This window comes from Rana temporaria, chromosome 7 (assembly GCF_905171775.1).
Source record: "Rana temporaria chromosome 7, aRanTem1.1, whole genome shotgun sequence".
NCBI lineage: Eukaryota > Metazoa > Chordata > Amphibia > Anura > Ranidae > Rana > Rana temporaria.
This window is the reverse complement of record NC_053495.1, coordinates 128,824,338-128,835,231: the sequence shown is the minus strand read 5'-3', so window position 1 is coordinate 128,835,231 and position 10,894 is coordinate 128,824,338.

Here is a 10,894-nt window from a genome sequence, read left to right as displayed (position 1 = left end):
ACTTAAGGGGTACATTACACTTTATGTTAGATGCGTGGCTCATCACTGACCATTAATGACGCATTTACAGGGTAGAGATGGGTAGAGGAGAGTCCCTGGGGATCAGAGTCACACAGAGTCACGCCTGCTAGATTTCACATCATATAAACCATATTGCCATAGCAAACAAGAGTGATGGGTGCCATCTGCCTGAGTTGTTTAATGTGGCCTAGATATAGACATGTCTTCATAGATTTTATATGACATCATACTCCTGTTCCCTAGCATAGCGTTTATTGTAATAATGCATAGTGTAGTACACTAGTGTGGCGCAAACTGGTTCACCAGGGCAAGGTTGGTGGACTTTAAAAGCAGCACATGTGATTATGTTAATATAATGTAATTTTGGCAACGATTCATAGATGATTTATTCTTTCATTTTAGAGGATTGTGAGTGTGCTCAACACCAACCTTTGCAGGATTTGGAGGATAGTGCCGGACCCAGCAAAGAGCCACCAGTCGACAGCACATCCCCAGACACCAGATATGCTGAGGGTGAAGGAGTGCAAGAAATGCAAGATGAGCCTTCGGAGGTTGTTGTTTGCCCCAGTAAGTTTTTGGAACATGTGCCTTGCAAAATCAACACCTGTTTTTTTTTTCTAGGTCCACACCACACACGCCTACACCACAATAGCAAATTATTGAGTGTATTCAAAATTTGAGCATGTAGAAGGGAGAGGTGGCAGTGGTGTTTAGGTAGATGCATTTGAAGACACATGGATATGCACCTGGCCCAAGATTTACAGAGTATTATCTGTAGTGTGTACATTCACTAGTAGTGTAGGTGTATTATGAAGATGAAAAAGGTTGTTAGGACTAATTGAGTGTCTAGGTTTAGGTAAGTATTTCAAGAAAATAGACCCCATTGTAACATTTTGGTTTATTTTGGGATTGCCTCAGTCACTTCACCATCAAACACATACTAAATTTTTGTCTTTTTCCAAGGCCACCAACTACCAGGATGCACTATTGGTCGGATCAGTGCTGATATGCTGCAGGCAATGACAGAGCTGGAAAATCTCAAGGAGGCTGCCACTGGTGTTCAGAGACGAATCCGGGATTATTACGACCTGTTAGCAAAATTTTAGTTTTTTTCTATCGTTGTTTTATAATTACAAATGTTCCCTCGTGTTCAAGGTTTTATCATGGAAATATTTGTAATTAGCCTTGTTTGCACATGCTCAGTTTGTGATAAATGAAAGAATTTGCACTAATTCTATTTGCACTACGCACATTTTGGAAAATCTGAGTTTTTTCTCCAAAAAAAAGTGTTAATGGTAGGTCATTACCACAAAATGACTATCTTTATGTGTGATTTCAGGGTCTCAGCTGAGTGTTTATCCACTCTTCTTCTCCTGGTGCCTACAAATGTCATTTTGTTATATTTTAAGGGCTTGACCTTAAAATCATACAAAAATGCACATATAGAAATGCCCAATGTATCGAGGCCAAAAGTGGAAAAACTTGTCATTCTGACCCTGGGATTGCACCAGGAGAATGAGAGTTGGTAAAGACTGTGCTAAGGGTCAGTTCACATCAGACGCAGTTCCATTCATTTTGGTGTGCATTTTTGTATGCGACAAAGATGCAGGCACAGGGTTTGACATGCACTCCATTATGGTTCCGGTTGGCTCTAGCTCACAACATGGTAGTCCGTTTCCGGTGATAAGGCTAACTACATGTTGTGAGCTACAGCCAACCACAACCCACGGGGCGCATGGAGACCACTGTGCATGCATTTTTGCCACACCCAAAAATGGAACACAGAATGAACAAAAGTGCATCTGGACAGACATTTACATTGCTAATTTTTTATTTGTTGCGTGAAGAAAGCTGAAAAAGGAAAAATTTTGATGTAAAAAAGTTTGCTATGTCTAGGGCTGAGTTTGAAAAGATGCATGTTTAGCATTTTACCCAAATAATACACAATTGTGTTATTCCTGAACTAACAATGTTTTTTGATTTTGTAAACTGCCAAAAAGTGACATTGGATTGTGCAGGATTGAACAAATATATTTTTTGAAACATTTTGTGGATTATTATTTATCTGATCACTACTACCAGTATATTTGCATATGGAAAAGGTGTGTATCAGAAACAAAAAGGCATAATAATAATACACATAGCTGTTTGTAACTTTAGAAAGGCTAATTAAACATTTGGTTGTTCTAAAATATTTAATGGTAATCACAGCAACATTTCATTAATCAGTAAAATAATAGTAATAAACAAACATAACAGCATCTTGTAAACAAATTTAATGTTTTCAAAAGGAACATCCTAAAGGTTCACAAAAAACTAAAGGACATCTTGCTGCCAAGGCACTGCCCCTCTACCCACAAAATACTCCATATATTGCTCCCGCACCAGACGGGCATTCTGGGAGGAGACAGCAGGTCGAGTTTGTTGCAGGGCTGGCATCACTGCATCTTCAGCTGGACGTCCACCTGAGGGGTCATCAGTATGCCCGGAACCTATGTAGTTAGCAGCATTCCTCCGTAGAAAATTATGGAGGATGCAGCAGCACAAAACAACATGATTTAGTTTGTATTCCGCCAAGTGAATGGCAGTCAGAAAAAGCCTAAAACGACATGACAAAATGCCAAAGGCGTTTTCAACCACCCTTCTGGCACGAGATAGTCTGTAGTTATATATCCGTTGCTCACGAGTGAGGTTCCTCATTGGAAAGGGCTTCAAAAGATGTTCCCCAAGAGCAAACGCCTCATCTGCCACAAATACAAAGTTGAGGCCCTCCACGTTGTCCTGCGCAGGTGGCAAATGTAAGGTGCCAGACGTAAGACGCTGATAAAATTCGGTATGAGCCATGACACCTCCATCAGAATGACGACCATTCATACCGACATCAACATATAAAAACTCATAATTTGCTGAAACAATAGCAAGCAGAACTATGCTGTTAAAGCCCTTATAATTATAAAAAAAAGAGCCTGAGGCCGGTGGAGGAACAATTCGGACATGTTTGCCATCAATGGCACCCCCACAGTTGGGAAAATTCCACTGATTGGCAAACTGGGCTGCAACATCCTGCCATTCCTCACGGTTTGAAGGAAACTGTGGAGTGAAGCAAAGAAAAATTAGTTAAGACTTGAGCAGAAAATATTATCAGCATTTTGAAAACATACATTATAGGGGCAAGAGAACACTAAAATATATCAAAACATTTGTGGAATAACAATTAAGAAGCAGAGCAAATAATATGCTTCATGACTCCCTCTGGTGGCAGATTAAATACATTTTGTGTAGATAATGTTAAATGCTTAAAGCTTGGCAAGTGGTAAGAACTCTCTCCTTTGCCATGGGACCAATATGGTGAACCAATGAAGGATCAGGTTGCAACCGACTTGGGGTTTTGTGACTGTCACACCAGAGGGTAGACAATAACATAATATATACAAATAAGACAAAGTACTAATAAAATATTTTGGAGAAATCATGAAGTGTATCAAATGTGAAAACAAAGAAAAAAACTTACCCGAATATAGTCCTTCTGCAGGACTTGAATAATGGCACAGCAAGTGTCCGGAATTATGTGTCCCAGAGCCTGGGGAGAGATCCCAGTAGTAAACTTTATGTCCTGTAGATTTCTCCCTGTCGCCAAATATCGCAAAGTGGCTATGAGCCGTTGCTCTGCAGGAATAGCAGGCCTCATACAGGTGTCCTTCTTGCTAATATATGGGGACAGCAAGTTTAGAAGACGCTGGAAGCAGGCATCGGACATCCGAAGATAGTTCCGAAAATCATTCGGATTATTTTCCTGCAGCTCCCTCAGCAATGCCATATGTGAAAATTGGTCCCGATGAAGCAACCAATTTTTGGTCCAAACAGTCCTCCTCTTCCTGGTCCTGGTCCGGGCTTGAGCAATAGCCAGAACTCCAAGACCATAAATAGCCCGTTCTCTCGCTGGATTCCGCAACATCTCGTTATCGAGCGAACGCACGCAAAGTAACGAGCAAAAAGGCACGAAAATGGAAATCGGGAAAGCACTCACACGAAACGTAAACTAACTATATAGTAGCTGATGGAACGCAACGCGGGACGTACGAAACTTGAACTTCCTCTTTGAATCGCGTGGCCGTACGTTAAAACGTCACTACGTTCGTGTTGGTTGAGGAAAAAGTCCGAGTGTGTGTATGCTATGGGTGTGATCGGACAAATCAATTAAGTCAAAAATCCAAGGGAAATTTTGTTGGATGTCCGACCGTGTGTACGAGCCTTTAGTGTCTGCGTTAAAATTTATGAGCAGGAACAGAGATGAAACCAAGCCAAGCCTGAGTATCAGGTTGGTTTCTCTGCATACGCCAAGATGGCCTTGTACTGTATATTTATTACATTATATTGCAGTATTTTGAAATCTGTTCCTTGAGCTCTACCCTTTATAATATTAGATGTTTAACCACTTAAGACCCGGAAAATTATGCAGGTAAAGGACCTGGCCAGTTTTTGCGATTCGGCACTGCGTCGCTTCAACTGACAATTGGCGTCCTTTTTTTCCCACGAATGGAGCTTTCTTTTGGTGGTATTTGACCACCTCTGTGGTTTTTATTTTTTGCGCTATAAAAAAAAATAAAAGCGACAATTTTGAAAAAAAAAACAATATTTTTTACTTTTTGCTATAATAAATACCCCCAAAAAATATATAAAAAAACATATTTTTTTTATCAGTTTAGGCCGATACGTATTCTTCTACATATTTTTGCAAAAAAAAAAAAATCGCAATAAGCGTTTAACGATTGTTTTGCGCACAATTTATAGCGTTTAGAAAATAGGGGATAGTTTTATGGCATTTTTATTAATATTTTTTTTTTTACTACTAATGGCGGCGATCAGCATTTTTTTTTTTGTGACTGCGACATTATGGTGGACACATCGGACAATTTTGACACATTTTTGGGACCATTGTCATTTTCACAGCAAAAAATTCTATAAAAATGCATTGTTTACTGTGAAAATGACAATTGCAGTTTAGGAGTTAACCACTAGGGAGCGCTGTAGGGGTTATGTGTGACCTCATCTGTGTTTACACACACCTCTCCCCGTTCTTCAGCTCCTCTGACCGATCGCGGGACACCGGCGGCGATCGGGTCCGTGGGTCCCGCGGCCGCGGTCACGGAGCTTCGGACCGGGTCGAAGGGCGCGCCCCCCACGGCTGGGCACTTAAAGGGGACGTACAGGTATGTGCCTGTGCCCAGCCGTGCCATTCTGCCGACGTAAATGTGCAGGAGGCGGTCCTTAAGTGGTTAAAGTATTCTAAATAGCGACTGCACCTTATATATTGGAGCCAGTAGAATTAGTGCAGCCATGTGCACACATGGACATATATTTAATTTGCTAAAATCTACCGAAAAAATTGAAGTTTTAATATGGATGTGCTGTAGCACAACATTGTTATTTGAATACAATTTAACCGCTTAAAGACCGGCCGCTATTTGATGGCATCACAATGGCTCTCTACGCGAACCACCTATAGGTGTACGCCGGCTCGTGCAGGCTCAGTTGCGGGAGCGCGCCTGCGGGTCAGAAGGACTCAATGTCCTCCAGCGGCTTGTGATTGCTGTATACAGGCAGAACGGGGAGATGCCTATGTAAACAAGGCATTTCCTCGTACTGACAGGTGTTAACAAAGGGATCTACTGCCCCCAGTGGTCAGGAAAAGTGATCTCTGTCATGTCCCAGTAAGCCTACCCCTCCTACAGTTAGAACACTTGTAGGGAACACAGTTAACCCCTTGATCGCCCCCTAGTGTTAACCCCTTCCCTGTCAGTGACATTTACACAGTAATCAGTGGCTATTTTTAGCTCTGATCGCTGTATAAATGTAAAAAAAAAGTGTTAAAAGTGTTCAATCTGTCCAGGGCTGTGGAGTCGGAGTCGAGGAGTCGGAGTCGGGGGAAATTTTGGGTACCTAGAGTCGGAGTCGGAGTCGGCAAACAATGCACCGACTCCGACTCCGACTCCTAAATTTAGATTGGAATAAAAAAAAAAAAAGCAAGTTTAAATGTCCCAATTCACAAAAAGTTATAATTAATGACTTCTCTACTGTGAGAATAAAGACCAATGCATGCAGTGCCTCACGTAACCGCAAAACGAACACGTTAAGTGACCGTGAAGAAGCATGCTTTTCATGTGCTTCACTATATGGCACGCAACGCACAATTAGGAGCTGCAATACTTATACTTTCCATAGTGTTGTGTTCTGCTTTTACAGGGAACGCAGCGTCCATGTGTAACCTAGCCTCTCACTGATAAGGGATTAAATAAATATGTTTTTTGCAGGACTAGAGAGTGAGACACTTGTATAAGTGAAGGGAATGGAGGGCCAATAGTTCAAGACTGAAGCTGTAAACCATTGGAAAAACTGCTGTCATTTAGCTAAGGCTATAAAAACTTGTAAACTCCGATTGTTAGCTTAAACTTTAAACATGACTATGGGATTCTCCTAGGAAAATCATGTTTTAGAATAAATGCCCCTTCCTGGATCCTCCCACTGCCCTATCTTTAGCAGTAGATAAGCACACACAGGAGAAAGCAGCAGCCCAACTACCTCTCTAAGATTATTTTCAGCCCTAAAAATAATAAAGTCTGACTTAAGAGCCTCTATGAAAGAGGATCTGGCAGAGGCAATTCTCTTCCTTAGAACTCTACATTGAATTGATTTGCATTTGCTAAGCCTATAACTACATTTCAAGATTAATATAAACCATTTCTAGGTTTTACAGATTTTGTTTTTGGTTCATTATAGATAAGCTTTGTTTTTGTTCTAAAACAACAAAATAATGTGGTTTGTATTTTTGAACTGGTAAAGATCCTGTTCCTGGTGTTTATGCCTGCTGCTACTATCCAGCCACTTTTTTGATTAATACATTTTTTTTTATAAAACTTTGTTTTCATTGTGTTTGTCTTTTGCTTAAACTGTGCAATACAGTAGACTGTTGGCTTCCCAGCCAGTAGTCCTGTGGTAGGTTGCGTTTCTTTCCCTCAAGGAATGTATAAAATACATTTGCATATTAATACAGAGGAGTCGGGGAGTCTGAGTCGGGGTCGGAAGTACATAAAACTGAGGAGTTTATCTACCGACTCCACAGCCCTGGATCTGTCAACCGCAATGTAATTGATCACCGCCATTACTAGTAAAAAAAATAATAATAATAAAAATGCCATAAATCTATTCCCTATTTTGTAGACGCTATAATTTTTGCGCAAACAAATCAATATACACTTATTGCAATTTTTTTTACCAAAAATATGTCGAAGAAAATACATATCGGCCTAAACTGATGAAGAAATTTGTTTAAAAAAAAATAAATGTGGGATATTTATTATAGCAAAGAGTAAAAATATATATATATTTTTTCAAAATTGTTGCTCTTTTTTTGTTTATAGCGCAAAAAAACACAGATGTGATCAAATACCACCAAAAGGAAGCTCTATTTGTGGGAAAAAAAGACATATACATTTTGTTTGGGTACAGTGCCGCACGACCCGGCAATTGTCAGTTAAAAGCAAGGCAGTGCCGAATCGCAAGAAATGCTCTAGTTATTAAGGGGGTAAAACCTTCCGGGGCTGAAATGGTTAAATTATATCTAAAGGCACCTGTCTAATATTCTTTAGAAATCACACATCCAGTTACTCAAATGATAAAAAATAAACCTCCTTCACCTTATCTGACTGTACCGAATCCTCCTTCATTAGTGTTTCATCTACGCCCACATTGGACACTGCAGCTCACAGGATGGTTTTATTTACAGAGGCACTGCTACCAATCCACAAAGTGGTGGGCATGGCTAGGTGTGGCCATGTGCTGATTGACAAGCTTTAAACTTATGAATCAGTAGTGACAATACTGATAGCCATGCCCTTTGTAGTCTTCTCATCCCAAGCAGGCACAGTCTATAGTGGCAACGCTGCTACAAATTCAGGAGCAGTGCAGCATCATTGCCACCCCATCACCGGAAAATGCATTCGGTGGGCTTCATTGGCAGGATCAACAGGTACTGACATTTGCACAGTAGAGAGCCTCTGTAACTGGAGCTTCTAACAAGGTCTATAAGAAGCTGGATAAAATGTAATTCTCAAACTATGTGAGAATCTCCACCCATGGATGGTATATGATACATTGCACCCATATATGCTGATAATCACCCTTTTCAATGGCTTGAATATGATTTCTGTGTTTTTACAAGATCTGATCTGCAACAACCAAATCTTAATATAAATAAGGAAATGTATTAGAGATATACTTATTTCAATGTATAGGCTTAGTACTGAAACCAGTAAGTCATAATGGCAGGTATGGTTGTTTATTTAGAACACCATTGCCTCCTTTTTCTAGTACATGCAATAATGGTCACTGTTTACATTTTGATGGATTAAGGTAAAGTTGGCCATACATGGGTCAGTTATTTTCATTCAACCAGTGGTTGTGAGGAGCCGATAGGTTGAACACCCCCCCCCCCACCCACTGCCTGTTTTAACCACTTGACCTCCGGAAGATTTACCCCCCTTCATGACCAGGTAATTTTTTGTGATACGACACTGTTTTACTTTACCTAAATTCGTGCAGTCATGCAACACTGTACCCAAAATTAATGTATTTTTTTCCCACAAATAGAGCTTTCTTTTGGTGGTATTTGATCACCTCTGCATTTTTTTTGTTTGCGCTATAAACAAAAAAAGACTGACAATTTTGAAAATAAAAAACATATTACATAAAAACATAAACATAAAAACGGATACATCGGCGCATATTTCTGCCGGCGTAGCGCATCTCATATGCGCTACGCCGACGTAACACAGAGAGGCAAGCACAGTATTCACAAAGCACTTGCTCCCAATGTTGCGCCGGTGTAACGTAAAATCGTAGGCGTAAGCCGGCCTAATTCAAAGTAGGTGGAAGTGGGCGTGATCCATTTAAATGAAGAGTGACCCCATGCGAACGAATGGCGCATGTGCCGTCCCGTGGACGTATCCCAGTGCGCATGCTCAGAATCACGTTGAATATACTCCCTAAGATACGACGGCTCAATGTCTACGACGTGAACGTAACCTACGCCCACCAGCCCGATTCACGTACTACTACGTAAATGACGTAAAATACGACGGGCCATACCTTACCATGACTTACACCTGCTTTATGAGGCTTAACTTTACGCCGGACGTACGACTTGCGTAAACCGCATATATTAATGCGCCGGGCACAAGTACGTTCGTGAATCGGCGTATTTCAGTCATTTGCATATTCTAATCGTAAATCAATGGGAGCGCCCCTTGCAGTCAGCGAAAATATGCGCCTACGATACGCCGGCGTAAGAAAGTTACATCGGTCGGAGGAAGCCTATTTTCAGGCGTATCTAGTTCTATGGGCACGGCGCATAGATACGACGGCGCACATTTACACTTACGCGGCGTATCTGTAGATATGTCGGCGTAAGTGCTACGAGAATCCAGGCCAATTTTTTTTACTTTCTGCTTTAAAATATATCTAATAAAAATATTTGCAAAACAAATTTCTTCAGAATTTTAGACCAATATGTATTCTGCTACATTGAGTATATATTGATTGGTTTACTCGAACGTTATAGCGTCTACAAACTATGGTATAAAGGTATGCAACTTTTATTTTTTTATATACTAGTAATAGCGGCGATCAGCGACATATAGCGAGACTATGATATTGCCGCGGACAATCGGACACTGACACTTTTTGGGAACCAGTGACGCTAATACAGTGGTCGGTGCTAAAAATATGCAATGTCACTGTACTCATGACACCGGCTGGGAAGGGGTTAAACATCTAGGGCGGTCAAAGGGTTAACTGTGTATACATTTAATGACATTGTACAAATTGACATTAAAAAGTGAGTCTTACCTGTCATAGGACATTGAACCAAATGGCACAATGAATGCAAGCATTTAGGGTCCATTTACACACATCACACATTCATTCTAAATGGCACCCCAATCCACCTTGCATTTTGTTTACAAGCCCTGGGATTCTTTTTCCTATTTGAAGCTTTATGTCATTAAAACCGGTAATGTGTGTCTGCATGTGCTAATAGCATGTATCCTTAAACCATGTCCCTTCAGAGACTCCCAATGGGGGAGCTCCAGCCAGATGTTCTGCATCAAATCTGTGGAACACAGACTGCCCTATGGTCTCTGGTGCCAGAATCCAGTATGCAGCCTATAGAGAAACAAATCTAGCAGTTAGCAATATTTAATCTGGCATTCTAGAACTATGCCAGAAATGTAAACATCAGTATTACTGTTAACCCAATGTAAACGGTATAAAATCCATGGAATATTTTTACTGTGACAAGCTGCTCATCAGGATTGATTTACACTTAGCACAGCTTTCCACCTCACATTCATAAAAACATATGAACAATTCTGCCCCAGTTTGCTTGGTTAAGTTATTCATCACCTTTGGCCAAAATGTACATTTTTACAAGGTAGACTTACAACATTTGGAGGTGTTATTTAAAAAAAAAAATCCATTAAAAGTCTTATCTATATCATGCATTGAAAGGAGCTGTCCATGCAAGTGAAACAGGCCATTGTAAGGCTTCAAAAATGAAACAAATCCATCAGAGAGATAGCAGCAACATTAGGAGTGGCCAAATCAACAGTTTAGTACATTCAGAGGAAAGAAGAACTCACTGGTGAGCTCAGCAACATAAGAAGGCCTGGACGTCAATGGAAGACAACAGTGGTGGATGATCACGGGATCCTTTCTATGGTAAAGAAAAACCCATTCACAACATCCAGACAAGTGAAGGACACTCTACAGGAGGTGGGTTATCATTGTCAAAGTCTACAATCAAGAGAAGAGGGCTCAC